Source organism: Marmota flaviventris, chromosome 19 (genome assembly GCF_047511675.1).
Source record: "Marmota flaviventris isolate mMarFla1 chromosome 19, mMarFla1.hap1, whole genome shotgun sequence".
Lineage (NCBI taxonomy): Eukaryota > Metazoa > Chordata > Mammalia > Rodentia > Sciuridae > Marmota > Marmota flaviventris.
Genome location: NC_092516.1, coordinates 4,714,079 through 4,735,579, shown reverse-complemented (window position 1 = coordinate 4,735,579; position 21,501 = coordinate 4,714,079).

The following is a 21,501-nucleotide window of genomic DNA, read 5'->3' as shown; positions in this document are numbered from 1 at the left end:
CCTCTCGGTGAACACGCCGGAGCTCTCCTGGATCAGTTGAAGACAGGCTGCGGCCAAGGACAGGGGAAGGGCCACCTGGAATTTCTGCCAAAGGTTGAGTCCTCTCCATTGTACGTCTGCTCTTTGCTGTTTCCAAAAATTGAATAGCAAGGGAGGGTGATTGCATTTAGCCCACGCTGGCCACAGGGCAGTGGAACGTGGATCCTGTCCCCAGGGGGACACCAATATTCAAAGATCGTGTGCGTGTGTTCCTGGCATCCCATGTGGTGGTTGTCTGGGAGGTGGCTGTGAGACAGTGGCAACTCTGTCCAGGAGGAATGGAGAGCCCCTCTTCTCATCATGACAGTCCCTGAGCGTGACCCTTCTGGGGTGAGCATCCTCATCTGGAAACGGTCTTCTCACCCACACAGGACCCCAATAACTGTGATCCTAAGGGTGAGAATGATCAGAAGGAAGGTTACCCTATCAGAGTCGTCCCCACAGGTGATGATGCTTAAGAACGCTTTGTTAGGAGGTGGCTTAGCCAGCAGGACACACATGTAGCTATGACAGAGGGGAAGGAGAGCAGGGCTTAAGGTGACATGCTTATTCCTAAAAGTCACCATGTTGTTCAGAATTGCAGAGTAAGACCAGATGTGAAAATGGGGACAGGGTTGGACATAGCCTTCAAAAACGTCAGCAGCGAAGCATTAGAAAGAGGCAGACACCTGATAAAAAACAGAGGCACAGTGTCCTAGATGCTTGATGGTCAAGAAACACATTTTTACTCTAATAAACACCACTTTGCCTTGAAAAGTCCTGACGATTTGTGGCGTGGAGGTGGGCGTTGGAGGGGACGTGCTTTGTGAGTTGGTGTGCCTGGGGAGGCAGGGCTGTCTGCAGTGAGGTGTGGACGGACTGAGTACTTACTTCTGCCAAGTGCCTGCAGAGAAACACTGGCCTGGTTTTCCTGTTCCCAAGTGTCTCAGCTCAGCTGTGTTCACCTAGTGTTTCTCACAGGTGAAGTCATGCATAAGAAATGTTATCTTTCTAAATGTGGTGAAATTGTTCCCTAATGTATCAGCGGCATTGGAACAAATGCACGTGCCCAAAACAAGGTGCTGCAGAACTGACCCTGCAGCATGCAGACGCCTTGGCAAGGGGCGTTGGTGGAAGGCAGGTCGGGAGGGCTGTGCTGGGAGATCCTGAGGATGCCACATCCTGGAACCTACCCTTTGTTTTGCTGCTGCCGATTAACTCGCAGCCTTCAAGGCCACGTTACCCGGTCTTTCCTGTTGGCGTTGTTGCATGGAAAGCACTGGAAGGGCGTTTTTATCCTGTGGCTGCTGTGAGTTGCTCTGGGCTGTACTTACTACCCTGTTGGCTCCATAAGCCACAGAAGAGGGCAGAGGCTACCCAGAGGAGCGGGTGGGCAGGTCAGCTGCCCCTTGACCCAGAACCAGAGAGTTGTATAGAAAACAGATCTCCAAGCATCCGTATGTCAAACTTATAACATTAAAAGAAAAATTGAAAGCAGTGACACAATGTTGCCATTTTAACTAACAGATTTGTATCGGTTTGTTGAGTACCTACTAGGCATCAGGTCCCCTTTTAGGATAGGTGAGCAAATAAAACAGGCCAATGTCCCTGCTCTATGGAGTCCATATGGGAAAGTCCAACAAATGATGTGTCATTTTTCCCACTAAGGACACAGGGATGAACACATCAGCAATAACAATAAAAACTCAGGCTTTCGTTTCAGAAAAGAATGAGGTCATCCTTTTCCGAGGGCATCTTTGCACCAAGAGCACAGGCCTGACATGATCTCAGAGTAAAGGGTTGGCCTTTTAAGAAAGTAGTGCTTCCACTTATCGATTCTTGGAAACCTCAGCCGCAGAGCGAGGGAGGTCGAGCTGGGGGAAGGGGACGGTGTCCTCTCTCTGTCCTTGTTGCAGAGTTTCATTGCAGGGTTAAAGCTCCGGGAGCCATGTGGAGCCACCTCTGGGTTGAATGTGCTCCTAGAATACCACCCTCAGGTCCTTCCTTGCTGGGACCTTTCTCTTGCCACCTTTGCTCAGTTTCCCTTCCGGCCTCCTGAGGGTAGAGGGTAATTTCCTTCTGGTTTGTGAGGACATTGTTTCCCCTCTGCCCAGGCTGAAGACTCACCGTGGGCTGTTGACGCTGCAGTTTCTTGATGAATCACAGCCCTTAGCCTCTGTTGAGGCCGTGGCCGCCCTGGGTGGGTCGGGGCCTGTGCAGGACCCCAGAGCTGCTGGGTTGTTGGACAGGGATGAGGCTCGTGGGGCTGGTGTAGTGAGAGTGGTTCACACAGGCCCCTCTAGCTACCCCCAAAGTGTGGCGTTGCAGCTGGGGAGAGTGCTGGCGGCTTCGGGATATTTCAAAACAGGTCAGGAATGCCACCAAAGGCTGCCCTGTGGGACCGACTCTCCAGCAGTGGGGTTTCATACAGCAGTTGAGTATATATGTTTGGGGCCCCATGGGTCTGGGTTCTCAGTAACTGTGGGTGAGTTTTTAAATTTTTCTAAGCGTTGGCTTCCTCATATAAGGATATGAATAATAACTGAGAGGACCCCATAGTGTTCAGGTGAAATTGAAATAAGATAATGTAGTAATCAGCCTGTTCTGTGGTCGGAAGTTGATTGCACGCTGGCCTAGCCACAGGTTTGGGGCAGCTCCTCTGAGATAAGCTTACCTGGTGGCCCCAGTACCTGGGTGATTCTGTCTCTCTGCACTCAGAGTAGCTGGTTATTGGGCGATTAATCATATGGTTTTGCACATGGAGTGTCCCTGCCTAATTTTCCCTGAGTTTATAAGTTCTTCTTATTGAGCATTGAGCCAGGCAGTTTTTAAACATTACTGTGGGGCTGGGGCTGGGGCTCAGTGGTGGAGTGCTTGCTTAGCATGTGTGAGGCACTGGGTTTAATCCTTAGCACCACATAAAGGTGAACAGATAAAAATAAAGGCATTCTGTCCATCTACAACTACAAAAATTTTAAAAAACCCCAAAGAACATTTCTGTGCTTATTCCTCACATCAGCCCCAAGAGGTGGGGTATTACTTGATTTTTCAGATGAGGAAACTGCAGATCAGGGAAGTTTAGTAAGCTGCCCCGAGCTACACAGCCTGTCAAGGGCAGAGCAGTGGATAGACAGCTGCCTCCTCCCTCTGCCCTAAGTTATTTCACAAACTTGGAATGCAGAGGTCAGATGTGCTGTACTGTTTATAATTCAGGGGGGTCAGCAGTTCAAATAGAACTGGAAGTTGATGCAGGTTTAGAAGACCTAACCTGCCAGCCCTCCCTCCAAAGGGCTTCTGAGCAGGCGAATTCCATGTCCCAGTGGTGTATCAGGACTCTCCTTTGTAATGGGCTGCTAATGACGTTGTAGCTGCTAAACAAACATGCCCCAAGCCTTGTAGTAGTGAGTCCTTGTGTATAGAAATAAAAGTTTGGTGTTTTCCTGTCTTGAGGTATACTTCCAGGCCCTTCCACCCTGGTTTAAAAGGCAATGTGTGTGCCAGGTTTCAGGATATTTAAGAACCGGGCATTAGGTTAAAATTATCAAATAAGCGGTTCTGTCTTCCCATCGCAGTGTGTGACCTCACACCACAAAATTGAAAAAGATGTGCATCCAGTGACATGGTGTCCACATAAATGGAAGTCAACAAACACCAATGGGGTTGGATTTACCTGTCCTTATATGTGTCTGGTGTCCTGGGGATGGGCTAGAGATGCTCGGGTGATGGACAAACTGAAGGCAGGTCTCATCAGAGTCGGTGCTTTCTTACACTAGATTTTGTATGGATAGCAGTGACCTCAAGGCATGAAACCTTCTAAAATATCATTATATTATTTTATAGGAGTACATAAAATATTACGTATTTCTATAAAATTTTAAATGTTTTAAAAATAAAAATTAAACTCCTTTCCCTATATTTTCAAAAGGGCTTGTTCTAAAATATTCAAAGTTATCAATTAAAATCAAAAGGAAAAATACAAGTCACGTCAGAAGTTACATGAACACTTTAATGGCACTGATCATTTTACCTAGTTTTTAGTGACGTTAGTGAGTATCCTTGTACCTTTCTATGAGAAGTCTACCCATCGTTCTAGGACTTGACGTCCCTGCAGTAACTGGTATAAGGGATGGGCGCCCTGTTTTGTGCTTACACACCTACCCCCACGTACACACATTTAAAGCAAAGCCTTGGTCAGCACTGCAGCTGCCTCCAGATACCCATTTGTGCGTGTCACAGGAGTTGTGAATGGGGACACGGAGGGACACGGGAAGTGAATGCTGGTGTGTGATATGGTCCACAGGGACATTCATCTGTCCTTTTTTTGCCCAGAGTCTCCCCATCTCCTGACCTGCTGTCTCCAATGTCATGGGGTCTCAACTACAGACCCAGGGGTTGGGGGCTTGTGGGCACCAGTGCCTCTGGTTTCAAGGTCGGTTGTGGAAAGGATTTCCCTGGCCCTGATCGGTGTTAGTCATGGTGATAACTGTGGTCCCAGAAGGTGCTGGGGCAGCCTGGCAGCTGGGTCCCAGAGGATGTAGTGTCTGTAATAAATCACTCTTTGTGCATTTGTGACAGCTTGGGACACAGGATGGAAGCCCCTCTTGCCTGGGTCCAGCCATCTCTACCATGGCCTTGGTCAGCTTCAATTCAGTGGACAGAATAGAGCTAGGAGGGACCTTGAGCGTTACTGTGAACCTGGAATTGTGGCGTGTTCTGTCCATCTCCCTGGGAGCTGGGCTCCCCCTTGATGTACGGTCCAGGAGGTGGTCTTCATTTGCAGGCCAGTAGCATCTCCGCTGATTCTGCTGGTGAAATGTGTCTAACTTGTAACCCGAGGATCTTCCGGATGGAGGCAAGGTGATTACAATGGGGCCCACCGGAACAGAATGTGGCAAAATACTGGCCAGATGGGTGGTCCATTAATGTTGGATGGACAGGCAGACGGATGGCTAAATAAGGGGAAATGTGAATTCTGGAATCACCTTGGAGCTGGTGTCTTGTGGCTGTTTAACTGTGAAGGACGTGCACTGATTCCCAAGGTTCTGACTCTCTGAGCAGGTCGGCTGGAGGAGATGAGCCTTTATAGTTCAGCTGCACACTGGCTTAGACGGGGTGGACCTGAAGAGACAGGACACATGTGAAGAGCAGCCCCAAACCAGAAGTGCCTCCTTTGAGCCATTTCCTCTTCTCGTGTTGGGCACACGTGTTGGTGATGCTCGGGTGCGTTGGTGTAGAATGGGCCTGTGCTGCATAACGGAGGGGCTGGGGAAAGCCCTGGCCACCGGGGGGCCCTGCAGGCCTGCTGCCCGTCAAACTGCTCACTGCCTGCCCTTCTCAGCCAGGCGGGGATTAGGGCCAGGGCAAGCTGGTCCCTCGGCTTGGAGGTTATACGGGAGGAAGGGGCCTTGGGTAAGTTCATGGGGGCCTACATTTTTTTTTGCAAAAATTATCACTATAAAACTTCACCCCTGTATGGAGGCAGGCTCCATTTGTAGCTCTGCTGAAGTCAGAGCACTAGAGTTTATGCTGAGGACACCGAGTCCACCTCGTTAGGTCAGAATGCATCTCGTGTGGCTTCGTAGGTCCGCAGAGCGATCCTGCTCACCTTAATGCAGGCTTTGCTTTGCCTACAGAGTAATTCTGAGCTGCCACAGACACAGAGAGCTATCAAAGGAACCTCAGGGTAAACGGTGACACTGGTGACTGGCCTTGGGGGTGCCCGCCGCCCTCCCTGGTAGCTGTGGAAGTTGAGCTGTCAGGCAAAGAGGAGGAAGCGCTGCTTTGTTCTGTGGCTCACGCTCCCAGAGGCAACGTTTTCAGGCCATTTGACATGACTTCAGAGAATGGGAAGGATTTATCTTTTTTTTCCCCTTTTTAAAAACTTTCTCTGCTCTTTGATAAGTAGGAAGTGACAGCTCCCCAGGATGGCTTCCTGCATGTTGGCAGGGTGACATTTAACAGGGTGGCTGTCGGTGCCAGCCCCGTCACCAAGGGAGTACTGTGCCTCTGCTCCTCGGCCCCTCGCCCTGGCGACCTTCAAAGCACTGCTCCCCAGAGTGTTTCTGGGGACACTCAGTCCACTGGTTGCTCCAGGGGAAAAGGCCCCGTGAGGGGACTTGTTCTGTGGGCAAATACGTCGGCCGAGTGCTGCGCGCTGGGCTTCTCCCCCTGTCCTGGGCACGCACCTCCTGGTGGGTGGAAGGCTCTGAGACACCTGCAGGCTCAGGCTTGACTGGCTTGGTTGAAGCCTTCTGAAAGAGTTCTGAGTTTCTCCCACGCACCTGGCACTTCACAAGGCAGCAGTGAGTACGGCACATGGGCCTTGAGCGGCCCCACGAAGCCCGTACGTGGGAAACAGGTCAAGGGACAAGATGGGGAAGAGTCGCACCTGGTGACGCACAGATGATGTCAGAGCAGGTGCTGCAGGGAGGAGCGGCAGCCGGGGAGGACTGACGGGCTGGGAGGGAGCCCAGCAGCTCCAGGAGGTGACGGGTAGAGAAGGGCGGGGTCGTGAAGTGTGGCAGAAGGAGCCAGGAGCACATGTGCAGGGCCCAAGGCAGCACAGCAGTTGGTCCTAGGAGACGTTTCGGACTGTGGCCTTGGCAGCTGTCCCCCAGACCAGAGCAGTTTCTAAGACATGTACAGAGGGCCGGGGACAAAGCAGACCCTCAGAATCGGTCCCTTTCCGTGCCAGGAGGATTCTGAGCATGGCCTTCTGGAAGTGTCTCAGTGTTAGCAGGCTCCGTTGCAACCGTCACCTCGATCACAAGGCAGGGTTCTCTGAGACGGCCGCCTCCCTCACAGAGCCTGGTGTTGTCCTGTGGCTCCCTGGCGAAGGCCTTAGGTGCATGTGGAGGTAATCTGGACTCATGCAAGGAGCAGCCCAAGAGCACAAACGCATACAAAGTCTGCAGTAGGAGCTCTCAGACATCCCTGTGTGAAAGAGACGTCACGGTGGACTGCACCGTCCGTGGGCTCAGGGCGGGCCCTGGCACCAGAGGCCTGAAACCCAGCTGTGGGAGGCATGCCACAGGGCACGAGGGGGTGACCAGGACTCCTTGGACTTCCTGGAACTCCTCAAAACAGTGGTGGTGCTCAGAAGGGCCTGGGGCTGGCTGGGGCCCTGAGGGAGTCTAAGCTTCTCAAGTGGTCAGTTTCAGGAGGTTCACATAGCTAGGAGCCCCTTGCTGGAAAAATCAGGAGAACAGAAACGTGGGCAGAGCCCTGGCTACTCAGCCGGGCACATGGCGGTCCCCCTCCGCTGCCTTCTGCTGTGGAAGCATGCTGGTGTGTTTTGGTTTCCACACTCTGTTAGGTACATCTTACGGGCAGCCATAAACTTGGATTTACAGCCCATTCCGTTAATGACGTGGTGTGGCCGCGATCCTAAATCTGAAATATGACACGGTGTGGTAGTACGTGGGAAATGGACTTATTCATTTCCTCCTAAAATAAGAAAAGCAAGAGCCCCGTCTCTGCAGGTCGGGGAAACCCATTCCACTAGAGGCCGGTCAGGGTTGGGGCTTGGCTGCACAGTGGGAACCGGCCTCCACATTCCTTCCTAGAACCTGACCCGACTCCCTGTCCTGCAGGACCCTCCCTCTGGGACCTCGAATCGTCTTCTCCTGGAAGTCACACTGTCGGTTTCCCCCTGTGAAATGGAGATAAGTTCCCCGAATCTCTTTCTGATGTCCTGTCCTGCAGCCTCCAATGCTCCTCATGTGCCCACCTCCTGGCCTTGTGCTCAGCGACTCCAGCTGCATGCCATGGCTTCTCTCAGACTGGCCCTGCCTGCCCGTCCAGTGTCCCCTCGCGCACCTGCCCAGTGTCCCGGGGCCCTCCTGAAACCCTCCCTTCTGCCTCTGCTGTACCTTTATTAGTCTGTTCTTATGAGGGTGATCTTGCAGGTGTATGATCCCTGTCTTCCTGACTAGAGAGGAAGTCCAGGGGATTCTGGAATCTTGTCTGCCTTGCAAAGCTACTGCTGCGGTCTGAGTCCAGAGCAGTGCTTATGTAAGTGGCCATTATGGTTTGGACATGGATGTCCCCTGAAGTCCCCTGTGTTCAGAGGTGGGGCTTTGGGGGAAGTGATTGCCTCCTGAGGGCTCCGTGGATTGACTCGGGGAGGGCTGAAGGGACCCTTGGGAGCTGGACCCTCGTTGGAAGACGCAGGTCCCTGAGGCGTGCCCTAGAAGGGGTTGTCTTCTCGCCGGCCCATTCTTCCCTCTGTTTCTCTGCTCCCTGGCTGCCACGTCCTGAGCTGCTTTCCTCCACCACGCCCTTCCGCCATGACCGTCTGCCTCACCTCAGGCGCAGAACCACAGAGCTGGCTGACCACGGACTGAACCTGACACCGTGAGCCCCAAAGAAACTTTCCTCCCTCAGTAGTTCTTGTGGGGTTTCTGGCCACAGCCACACAAAGCTGACTAACACAATGGCCAAGACACATTTCTCACTTACAGTACACCTCCCTTCTCCTTCCTGGGGTATTGGCGTCCACAGAGCAGCCTTTCTTCTGCACACACACAGGTCTTATGTGCTAACTGCTGCACGTCCTTAAACCCTCAGCTCTTAAGTCACTTCCCTCAGGAAGGACGCTCTGACCTTCCGGGCTCAGATGGGTTCTCCCACTGATCCTTTGTCACACAGGGCATTAATTACATTTGCTCACCTGTTTTATTTCTCTGTTGACTATCTGCTCCAGGAGGGCAGGGGCCTCGATTTCTGCACATCTTTGAGTCTTAGGACCCTTCCCACAAGGTCCAGCATGGTGCCTTTTCTCTGTAGATATGTACTATATGTTTATTGCATAAGTGATTTTTTTTTTTGGTGGGGGCAGGTACCAGGGATTGAACCCAAGAGTGCTTTACTACTGAGCTCCACCTCCAGCCATTTATTTTTTATTTTTTATTTTGAGACAGGGTCTTGCTAAGTTGCCATGGCTGACCGTAAACTTGCAATCCTTCTGCCTCGGCCTCTAGAGTCACTGGGATTACAGGCTTGTGCCACCACACCCAGCCCCTTAAATGACTTTTTAAAAAAACTTCCTCTCTTTTCCTATTTTAATCCAAAGACCTTAGCAGTGGTCTATGTTCGGTCTCTTCTCCCATCTCAGTTTCTGCGGTTTGTGTCTGGGATCGCCATTTGTGTCTGGGCAAGCACCTGCGGATCCCTTGCTGCCAGACCTCAGAGTCACTCACCAGTGCTTCTCCCACTTGTCTGTGTGGCCCTAACCCTGGTGGCCGGTCCTCCTTGACACTATCCTATGGTGATGGCCAGGTGCCTGGGTCCTGCTGCATTAGTTGCAGCAACATGAAGGCGTTTTGGTGAGCGGAGAGGAGGAGATTCTGTTGGCTAGTGACCTCCAGCAGGGCGTGGGACTCAACCTCATGAAAAGAACTTCGTAAAGGTTTTATGCAGTTTTGGGGTTTATCCAACCCCATGTTCCTTCCATCATTTCTGTGTACCCCCCAACACAGCACTGTAACTGTCTCTGTCCCTAGGGCAGGTAGAGAGGGTGAGCAGGTGTGTCAGGGGTCACACACATTACTATTTCCAGGACACTTGAGCAGACTGCTCTATTTCCTGTGGATAAAATTCACTTAAAAATTACACAGTTATTGATTTTAGCCAATTCTACATCCACATTCAGATGGCAATCTTGATGTATCAACAGTCTTTGGTAAAAGGGGGAATTGTACCTTTATTTAATTTTTTATGAATTCGAAATTCTTTGGTAAAAGGGGGAATTGTACCTTTATTTAATTTTTTATGAATTCGAAATTCTTTAGTTCTATCTTTTAAATTCCCAGTGGTATGAAACAGATGTGCTCCTCCTTGTCTGCCACCCAGACGTTTTGGAAGCAGATCTTGTTTAGCAGAACTATTCTAAATTACCTGGAAATAAAATGTACAATAGAAAACCATTGTATAAATGCCAGGCAGTGTCAGACCTCAGGGACAAGGACACTTGGAGCACATTTCCAATTCTAACATTAGGGCTTTGTAAATTATCACCAGTAATGCACCTTGATGCTTTTGCCCCAGTGTTCTCTAACTTCTCGGCTCCGTGAGATTCCCCGTCCGTCCTCTCTGCTGGACTGTCTGCTCCCTTCTTTGGGGTAGGAGCAGATTTTAGTGCATTTTCTGAGACTTAGATGCATGTCAGTAGAAGTTACTTGAAGACTGTGGACTTCACAACTTGAGTTTAGGATGATGGCCCTGGAAGTAATTGCGAATTTTCTTATAAGTGTATCTTGCCCATTGAAATATTGGAGTCCACCTGCTCTTGTTCTTTCGGGTGTCATTTGTTAATTAGTTGACGTCTTCATTCATCCAGCGTGGAGCTAGGGGTGCGAGGACACCGGGAGGAGCCTCTGGCCAGTTGTCTTTTGTTTCTAGGGAGGGAAGCTTGGAAATCCTGGCGCTCATTTTGTCTCTCATTCAAAGGCAGAGTTCTTCCTGAGCTTGTGGCAAGGTCAGAATGACCTCTCAGCCTCGAGGAGAAAGAAAGACTCGATGGAACAGATTTATTTCTGCTCCATCCAAGTTTATTTCCGAGGACACCATCCGTGGCAAAGTGTGGTAATTGGCGGTCTGCAGTGATCTGTCAAGTTGGGCCCCGAGCCCCCAGCAATTCCACTTAGCAGTCAGACGGCTGCCTCAGAAGACTGCCTTTCCCCACATGTTGGTGCTGCCTGGGTCAGACCTCAGGGAAAGAGCCTCTCCGTCTTGTCACCTCTGGTTATGTGTTAGCTCAGGGCTCTGATGGGAGATGTGGGTGCCAGGACCACCATTCACATGGGGTCAGTTGGAGCCCCAGAGGAGGGCAGGTGGCTCCTGTAACTGGAGGGTCATGCACTCGGGTGTCACTCACCTTGTTTTTCCAAGGGCAGATTTGGGGGTTCCTCAGACTTGTAACCAATGGCACCTCACCAGAAGGAGGTGTCTCTGCCTCCTTGTCCGGGAAAGGAAAGCTGACCAGGAGGACGGTGATCAGCGAGAGACGTGAGGACACTGGCCTTGATCCCCAAAGTCCATTGGACAGCCCTGGAGACGGACAGCCCTGGGGAGTCCTTCAGGTGCGTGGCATAGCCGTGCTGGTCCAGTAGATAGCTGGCCACATTCCCTACTCCTGGCACAGGTGCCTCTCTGTCCTGCTTTTTTTGGTCCCTTAAGTGACAGCTTTACTGAGATATAATGCAGAAAATACAAGGCACTCGTTTAGGGCCTATGATTCAGTGGTTTCTAGTATATTCACAGAGTTGTGCAGACATCACCACATGAGTTTCAGAACATTCTCGTCACCCCACGAGAAACCTCGTACCTTCTATCAGTCGTCTCTCATTTCCCATCCTCCTCCCGGCTCCCGGCAACCACAGATCTGCTGGCTGTCTCTTACCATGATTTATTTATGCTTTCTGTCTGTCACTGACACTAGACAATGAGCCAGCTGTGGTTCGGAGCCATGTCAGTTTTTTTCTGCCACTCCAAGTCCTTGAGATATAGTTGTTAAAAATAATAGGGAAGAGCATTTCTTTCCTCCTCCCCCACTGCGTCACCTCTGCCACTCGATGGCATCTTCTTTCTGGATTATGTTGCTGTTTTCTCCTGCTGAATTTTGCTCTTGGATTGCCTCATTTTTATTTTGGTCCAATAAGAAATGATATTGGTAGGTTTTTAAGTATTCCTTTTGTCTTGAATCGACTTGTCACAACGGTTTGTGTTGGCAAGGTACGTCAGGGTGTGTCCGTTCCTTGATGACATACCTGTATGGGTTCTGGGGAATGCAAAAATGTAGGACCTTCTCTCCCAGCTGCCTACCGGTGGCTGAGGAAATGAGACCTTGTTCTAACATCAGGTTTATTCGCTCCCTCCTTGAGCCTGTAAGGTAATTTGTGGGCTTGTCCAAAGGTGTGGCCCCAATTACCTGTCACTTCAAGCACAGCTCTATTATTTACAACCTCACAGATGTGTTTGTTAGAAGCTGAGACCCAGGCCTGTTGGGCGAAGGGCAGGGCCAAGCTGTCCAGTGGACCTTGGGGATCAAGGCCAGTGCTCTCATGACTCTGGCTGATCACCGTCATGCTGGTCAGCATCCCCCGTCCTGCACAAGGAAGCAGAGATAGGTGTCCTTCTGGTGAGGTGGCTTTGGAACAGACCCCAGGGCCTTGGAAACACAGCCAGCTTCTTATGTGGTTAGCATTTCTGCAGGATGAGGGACGGCCCTTGAGACAGTCCTAGAGTTTCAGACACGTCCATTTCGAACACAGGTCACAGTTGTTCTGTCACCTGCACACAGCAGATGAGGTTGATATCAGGGAACACAGAGGCTCATTCCTGTAGCTGCCACCTCGTGGCACATCTGTATCACCAGGGTCCAGGGCAAAGAGTAGCTGCCTCCTCTTCATCTTCTGATAAGCTACTCCATGCTGTTCTGCAATTTAAAAGGCGAACAGGTTGTGTGTGTGTGTGTGTGTGTGTGTGTGCGTGCGTGTGCGTGTGTGCATGCCCTGGGGTTTGTGGTCACCTGTGCTACTTCATGACCGTCTATAAAGCTAGTCCAGGATAAGTTTCCAGGGCTGTAGCCCCTGAAGCCATCCTGAGAGATCTGTGATAGCCCGTCTACCTGCAGCTTAGCTTCGTGTGGAAAGAAGAAGTAGGGGAGACTCCTGGTGGTGGGAGGGGTCTTAACCCAGCCAGACCTGGTTCTCCTCAGCTTTGTCCTGAGAGTTGAAGTGTTAACGTGATTGTGTTGGCTGACTTTTGTCGCACACATCTGGATGACAGAAAATAGACACATATGCAAATGAATATCTATTTGCAGATGTCAGCACAGTAGCCAAAGCACGTGCAATGTGAGGTGTGGGGTGGAACTGACTTCAGATGGCGTGGTCCAAAAGAAAGATGGACATGGAGTTCAATGCATACTGTCCACTCCCTCCCAGTGTGATTTTTAAGGAGGCCGATTTCCTTAGATTGGCTGATTTTTCTTATAACTGGCCCCATTTCCCAGAGATTGCAGAAAAGCAGGAATAAAAGAAATATCGACCACACTATGGATAAACCACCTGGATAGCTTTAGAATGCTTTGAAGTGGTTTATTTGTTGTTGAGTGTTAGACACTCAAATGAGCCACCAGACAATTCACCCACAGACAGTCTGTATCGACTCATCCTTTGTTGTGTATTTAATCAAATAGCCCATAATAAATTAGCAGCGATTCATTTGGGCACCAGATACCCAGTTGTTCTCCTGAGTGACCTGGATTGATTTCCACATGTCGCAATTCATCAGACAGAAGTGGCTTCACCGGCTGGGAGTCTAAATACCCTGGTACATTTCTGTTCTCACTTTCACTTTAACCAGCAAAGGACATTTGGTTTTCTGCCTTAGTTGGTAAGCCTCACCATTAGTTGGACTGCAAATGCGAAAGGCTCAGGTGAATTGGCTTTTCCAAAACACGACAGCCCGGTGGGCAATGGGAGGGAGCAGGGTGGAGCATCAAGCTGCAACCCACCCCCTCACCTAGTGGGTCATGGGCCCACGACTGCTTTGCTCTGGGGTAGCTGGGTGTCACGTCACATGTGTGTTAGTTAATATCATCTTGAGTCTTTTCAAGGCGCCAGGCTCTCTTCTGAGGACTAACTCCTTTATGTCATCGTCCCCACCACCCCCACCACCTCCACAGTGGTCACACCATCGTCCTCTGCACCTTCACTTGTAACACCTGAGGCTGATGTGCGGGGCGTCTGGCTGAGCACATCATGTCCATTATCTTAGTTAATCCTCACAACTCTCTTGTTGAGTGAGTCGGGTTAGTGCCCTGGCTTCCGATTGGGGGAAACTGAGGCTTAAAGAAGCTAAGGGAGCAACAGACTTGCAGAGTGGAGGAAGGTTGCATTTCCGTTGCCCCTGGCACAAGGCTGTGGGTACTCTTCCCTGGGAGCAGGTGCCTCATGACAAATTTCCAAACCACATGCCAGCTGCCTGAACATCACCTTTAGAATTCCGCAGTGGTCCCCCCGCCCCGCCCCCCCAGGGCAGCCGCCTATTGTGCTCTTTATTTCTCTCCTTACTCCCCCTCTTCCTCCTCCAACAGCAGAGTTACTTGTTCTCCTTCCTCGTCTCATTATTTCTTTCCTTTAGTTGTTTTTGACTCTTCCTCCTCTTTAGCCATCACTTGCGACCTCTCTCCTGCTTCACCTCTGTTCACCTTCTGAATATTTAACTTTTACTTTTGCCTTCCCGCCCCTTTTTACTTTCTCTTAATGAATCGTAATTTTACCATCTTTAGGATCAATTTAGTTCATATAATTACTACTTTCATGCTGGTGCTGTTATTGTACTAGGGAGGGTACAGTTGACACCTCCTGTATACTTTCATTAGATCTAGCTGTTTACTTGTGGCTGTTGTTAAATGCTGACCCTGCCTTCCCTCTTTTGGCAGTTAATGGGGTACGCATCATAGGCACTGGGCATTTTTCCTAATGCTGTGTATCAATAGCTTGCTTCCCCTTTCTCTGAGAGCAGCTGGGAAGTGACTGGTACAGTGTGAGTATTTAGGGTAGAGACTCCACAGCTGAATTACACCAACTCAGCAAAATGACCGCACATCTTTCTCCACACCACAAAGCAACCCCACAACTCGACCTCAAGTAGAACAACTAGAGGGAGATATCAGGTCCCACACTTGGACATCTACTCCTACATGAGAATCAGAGAAAGATTCCAAAATAATGGCTCAGAAGAACCCACAGTGTTAACAGCTCTACAAGAGTCACTTAAATCCTCAGTTCTACAACAGAAAACTGACAAGCATTGGAGGTAGAAACTAACGCTGAGAATACATGTTGAAGCCAGGAGACACCAGCATCAAGGACTTATGACAAAAGAGGTAACTACACTCCAAAGAACATCCTCACAAAGATGAAGGGGAATCCATCCAACAGATGCACAAATCCAAGATCCAGATGCACAAATCCATGAAAACATGAGGAAACAGGCAAAGAAGTCTCCCCCCAAAGTTACAGTCTCCCAACCAAGGAAAACATAGACATGGAAGGGGATGAAATTTCAGAGACAGACTTAAAAATTGATTATTAAAATGATTAATGAGCTAAAAGAAGATCAAGGAGTAATAAATAAATTAAGATTGCAATTATGCAGGCAAAAGACCATTTAAATAAAGAGATTGTGATTTAAAAAGAAGGCAGTCAGAACGCCTGGAAATGAAATACATTAAATCAAATTAAAAATTCCCTTTAGCAGGGCATGATGGTACGTGCCTGTAATCCCAGCAGCTCAGGAGGCTGAGGCTGGAGGATCACAAGTTCAAAGCCAGCCTCAGCAACATAGTGAGGCCCTCAGCAACTTAGACCCTGTCCCAAAATAAAAAATAACAAGGTCTGGGTATGTAACTCGGTGGCAAAGGACCCCTAGATTCAATCCCTAGTACCAAAAAAAATTTTGCTTGAAGATCTCACCAGCAAACTAGGTTACATAGAAAACAGAATCTCAGACCTTGAAGACAGGATAAATGAGCTAGAACACCCAGTAAAGGAAAAAATATAAAAGAATATGATCAGAATATACAGGAATTTTTTGATACCCCTAAGGGACTAGACCTAAGAGTGATCAGGTTAGAAGAGGGTAAGAAATACAGGCTAATGGCATTAAGACACGTTTCCACGAAATAATAGCAGAAAATTTAAAAAACCTTAGGAATGAGACAGATATCCATATACACGAATCCTGTAGGACCCTAAATGGACAAGATCAAAAAGAACCTCTTCAAGACACATCACAGAATATTAAATGCCACAAGAGAAAAACATCAGATTTTATTTAGAGGTAAACCAATAAGGCTCATTGAAGGTTTTTCATTATCAGGCCCCCAAAGCCAGGAGGACTTGAAATGATCCAATTTCTAAAAGTGACTAACAGCCAGCCAAGAACGCTGTATCCGGCAAAGATGTACTTCAGAATTGAAGATAAGTGCTTTCTATAGTAAAGATAAATTAAAAGAATTCATGGCCACTAAACCTGTACTGCAGAAATCATTTAAAGAAATACTACACAAAAAAGAACTCAAAACCAAACCTTGGAGTTCTCAAATGGATGAAATGTAATTAAGCAAATGAAAATTAGGAATGAATTAAAACTATGAAACAAACTAGAATGACTGGAAAAAATAAACATCTCTCATAGAAACTTAATGTAAATGGCCTTAACTCTCTGTTTAAAAGACACAGACTGGCAGAATGGATGAAAAATAAGACCCAAACATATGCTGTTCGCAGAGATTCATCTCATAGGCAGAGATATTCACAGACTAAAAGTTAAAGAATGGAAAAAGATGTTCCATGAAATGGAGTCTGAAAACAATCAGGAGTAGCTATTCTCGAATCTGACAAAGCAGATTTCAAACAAAAATTAAGCAGAAGAAATAAGGAATACCACTACATAGAGTTAAAGGGAAAAGTTCAATGATAGTAAATATTTATGCTCCGGATGTTAGTGTACCTAATGACATCAAACGCTTCTTAACATTAAGTCCCAGATAAACCCAGTCCACCCCTCTGAGCAACACGTCACCCAGACATAAAGCCCATAAAGACACTTATGACTTAAAGGATACTGCAAATCAGAAAGACCTGACACATGTCTATAGAATATTTCTTTCAACAGCATCTGAATATACTTTCTTCTCAGTGGCCCACGGGACCTTTCCCAAGATAGACCATATATTAGGACACAAAGCAAGTCTTAGCAATACAAATAATAAATATTATCTCATACATCTTATAAAATCATCATGGATTGGAATTATAAATCAACAGTAAGAAATCTTATAGAGCCACATAAACAGGAGATTGAACAAGACTCTTTTAAATGAGGAACAGATCATAGAAGAAATGAGAGGAGAAATTTAAAAATTTCAAGAATCAAATGAGAACAGTGATAGGACATACCAAAATCTCTGGGATATTGTGAGGTTTGTACTAAGAGGAAAGTTTGTAGCATTAAATACCCACAGTTGAAAAGCCGAAAGATCCCAAATAATCGAATGTGACATCTCAAGGCCCCAGAAAATCATGAACAAATGAATTCCCAAACTAGCAGAAGACAGGAAATATTTAAGATCAGGACTGACATTGATGAAGTAGAGAATAAAAAATACAAAATATCAGTGCAATGAAAAGTTGGTTCTTTGAAAAGATAAATGAGATGAAACCCTCACCAAACTCACTAAATGAGAGAGAAGACCCCAATTAACAAAATTAGGAATGAAAGAGGAAATATCACGCAGATGTTTATGGAATCCAGACTATCATTAGGGACTATTTTGAAGACTTATATTCCCAAATTTCTGGACACATGCATCCTACCCAAATCGAACCAAGGTGATGCAGAAAGCTTACTCAGACCAATATAGCAATGAGACAGAAGCAGTAATGAAAAGTCTTCCAACAAAGGAAAGCCAAGGACTGGATGGATTCTCTGCTGAGTTCTACCAGACCTGTAAAGAAGAATTAATTCCAACCTTCCTCAAGTTATGCCATGAAATAGAAAGTGAGAGAATACTCCCATAATCATTCTACGAGGCCAGTATTACTCTGATACCAAAACCAGATGTAGACACATCAAAGAAAGCAAACTACAGACCAGAGTTCTTGATAAACATAAATGCAAAATCTTTAATAAAATATTAGTAATTGTATTCAAAAACACATTAAGAAGATTGTACACCATGATCAAGTTGGATTCATCCCAGGAATGCAGGACTGGGTCAATGTACGTAAGTCAATTAATGTAATTAATCACATTCAACAGAATAAAGGGAAAAATTCACATGTTCATCACAAGACACACAGAAAAGGCCTTTGTCAAAATTCAGCACACATTCATCTAAAAAAAAGGCTAGATATGACAAACTCAAAGCCAATATCGCACTGAGTAGAGAAAGATAAAGCATTTCTTCTAAAATCAGGGACAAGCCAAGGTCATATACTCTCACCACCCCTAAAGCTCTAAGTGGAACAACTGGGCAAGAAGAGGGAATTAGAGGAATACAAATAGGAAAAGAAGAAGTCAAACTATCTCTGTTTGCTGATGACATGATTCTGTATCTAGCAGACCCCAAAACTTCACCGGAAGATTTGGAGATCTGATAAACAAATTTGGCAAATTTTCAGGACACAAGATCAACGTACAACAACCCATAGCTTTCTTATACCCCAATAATGAATCTACCAAGAAGGAAATAAAGCTGCTTCATTCACAATGGCCTTAAAATATTTAGTAATAAATCTAGCTAAGATGGTGAAAAACCTCTACGATGAAAATGATAAAGCACTGAAGGAATGAATCGAAAAAGACCTTTGAAGATGGAAAGACCTATCACGTTCATGAGCAGGTAGAATCAATATTGTCAAAATGGCCATATTACCACAAGCAATCTACAGGTCCAATGCAATCCCAATCAAAACACCAGTGACATTCTTCTCCGAACTAGTAAAAACAGTCCTAAAATTTATATGGAAGAATCAAAGACCCCAAGTAGCCAGAGCAACCCTGAGTATGAAGAGAGAGGTTGAAGGCATCTCAGTGTCTGACTGGCATCAAAACAAGCCTGGAGACCCGTGGGGTAGACTAGAAGACACAGAGACACTGTTCCACAGACAGTCATCAGGTTTTCGATAGGTGCCAAAGGCATACGTTGGAAAATAGACAGCCTTTCAACAAGTGGTGCTGGAAACACTGGATACCCAGATGTAGGAGAATGAAACTATCTCCCTACTTCTCACCATACACAAAGATCAACTCAAAGTGGTTCAAAGACCCAGAAATCAGACCAGAAACAGCGAAACTGCTAGCAGAAAACATAGGAGCAACACTCCAGTGCACTGACGGAGCCGTTGACTTCCTAAATAAGACTCATAAGGCCCAGTAAATAAAACCGGAAATCAATAAATGGAATGGCACTGAATTAAAAAGCTCCCCCACAGCAAAGGAAGCCATTGAGATGGAGGAAGGGAGGGTCTCTAGAACTGGAGAAAATCTGCCGTCTACTCTTTGGACAGTCTTAATAACCAGAATATACGAAGAGCTCAACACCAAAATAACCACACTAATAATATCTTTAGCAATCAGAGAGAAGCAAATCCAAACCACACTGAAATTTCATCTCCCCTCAGAATGGCGATCATCAAATAGTGATTGCTGGGGATGTGGTTCAAGCGGTAGCGCGCTCGCCTGGCATGCGTGCGGCCCGGGTTTGATCCTCAGCACCACGTACAAACAAAGATGTTGTGTCTGCCGAAAACTAAAAAAAATAAATATTAAAATTTTCTCTCTCTCGCTCTCTCACTCTCTCTTTAAAAAAAAATAGCGATTGCTAGAGGGGTTGCGGGGAAAAAGCACACTTGCACATTGTTGATGGGACTGCAAATTAGTACAACCGCTTTGGAAAACAATATGGAGGTTTCTCAAAAGACTACACCATGTGACCCACCTACCCTGCTCCCTGGAATTTACCCAAAAAGAACTAAAATGAACATACTATAGTGATACATGTGTGCCCGTGTTCATAGCCGCACAATCCACAATAACCAAGTTATGGAACCAGCCCAAATGCCTCTAGACGAGTGGATAAAGAAAATGCGGTGTGTGAACGGGAGGGGGTTCTACCCAGCCATAAAGAGGAATGGAGTCATGGCATTCGCTGGTAAATGGCTGGAGCTGGAGACCATCACGCTGAGTGAAGTAAGCCAGGCTCAGAAGGTGGAGGGTCGAATGTCTTCTCTCACATGCAGAAGCTAGAGAGGAAACAAGAGGGTGAAAAAGATGGGACCTCATGAAAACAGAAGGGAGATCCGTAGAGTCAAAGTGGGGGACCAGTGGGGTGGGAGGAGGGGAGGGACAGGGAAGACTTGGGGAAGGGGGCTGGCCAAGTCAGGCTGTGTGCCTGCACAAACATGCCACAGTCATTCCAGCTGTATACACAACTACAACGTAGCCGCTAAAACGCAGACAAGCAGAGGAAGACTGACATATCAGGGGAAGGGGCTCAGGGAAGGGGGGCGGAGAGGAAGTACGGGGAGTGAAATCAACTGTGCTGTATGTGTTTATGGGTATGTCAGGATGAGCCCCACTGTTACGCAGAACTGTGATGCACTCATGTAAACATGAAGCTAAGTGACTTCTTCAAGGTCATACCGCTGGTGACGGGGAGGCTGCGGTGAGCCCAACCTCGTCTTTCCTTCACGAGCATTTCAGTGCTGGCTCCTTCTTCCCTGTGCTGTTTCCTCCCTTGGTTTCTGGTCTCACTCTGAGTCCAGGACCTGCTGGGGACCAAACCCTTTCCCCTCTGGTCCTCCCCCTTCCTCCGTAATGGGACGTCATATGACCCGTGGTCCTGTCCACCCAAGCTCCTTCCCTTCCCCCTTCCCTGTATCTTGCTGGTAGAGCCATCGTCAGTCTTGGTGGAGATGTGGCAGGTGGCAGCCAGAGCCATGGGATAAAGGCAGAAGGCTTGGAATTTGAGGGCTGGACGCAGCGAGATGGGGGCAGGCGTCTGCTTCACGGGCAGTGGTGGAAGCACCCCCGTCCTGCTGGGCCTCCTCTGCCCCTGTTCTGCTGTGACCCTGCGGCACAGGCTTTCTCTGTCCCTAGGGCCCTGTGGCATCTTTGCTTGGTGGTGGTACTGAGAACCTGGGCTTTGAGGTCGGCTCTGCAGGTGTTTTTCACTGCGGTCAATGACTCACCTGGAGTGAAAAGTCCTGACCCTGTTCTTCACGTTCCCTTCTGAAGGGTGGTCTCCTTTCTCAAGCTCCAAGGCTCAGTCCAGTGTGCAGGAGGCCTCTGAAGGATGGAGGCACCCAGTGCGGGGCCTTGGGAACCTGCACTTTGAACAAGACCCCTGGGACCTGCTTCTGACCTCTCTTGGCTTGGGTCAGGGGCTGCTGTCAGCTGGTTCTGTGCTTGCTCTCTGTACCGTGGAGCGAGCGGTGCCCTCTTCAGAAGGCACTGGTGAGGGTTGATGAGAAGGTCCCTATTTTTCGAGCACCCTCTGTATTTTGGCCCCTGTGCTGGGGACTTCAGCTCAGCATCTCTCTGATGGGATTCCCATAAGAGCTCTGTGACCATGATACTTATTCCCATTTCACAGACGAGGAAGCAGATTTAGGGACTTAAACTCCCTACACTTTGCCCCGTGCCGTCCTGACTACTTGGCGTGATGGCCCCTTCCCTTTCTCAGGAGCCGCCCTCTGCCGTTCCTATGGACACCCCGCCCTGGGGGTGAGAAACCAGGGTTACTGCCCTCCTCTTCCTTTGTGGCATGAGTCTCTCTGTGAGGCCAGAGTGGGGTCCTCCTGAGCTGTATCCGAGTAGAGCAGGTGCCAGTGGCCCCACTGCAGGAGGCTAAATCCCACAGTGAGGGGGCTCGGCAGTGGGTGAACACTTCTACCCCAGGCCTGG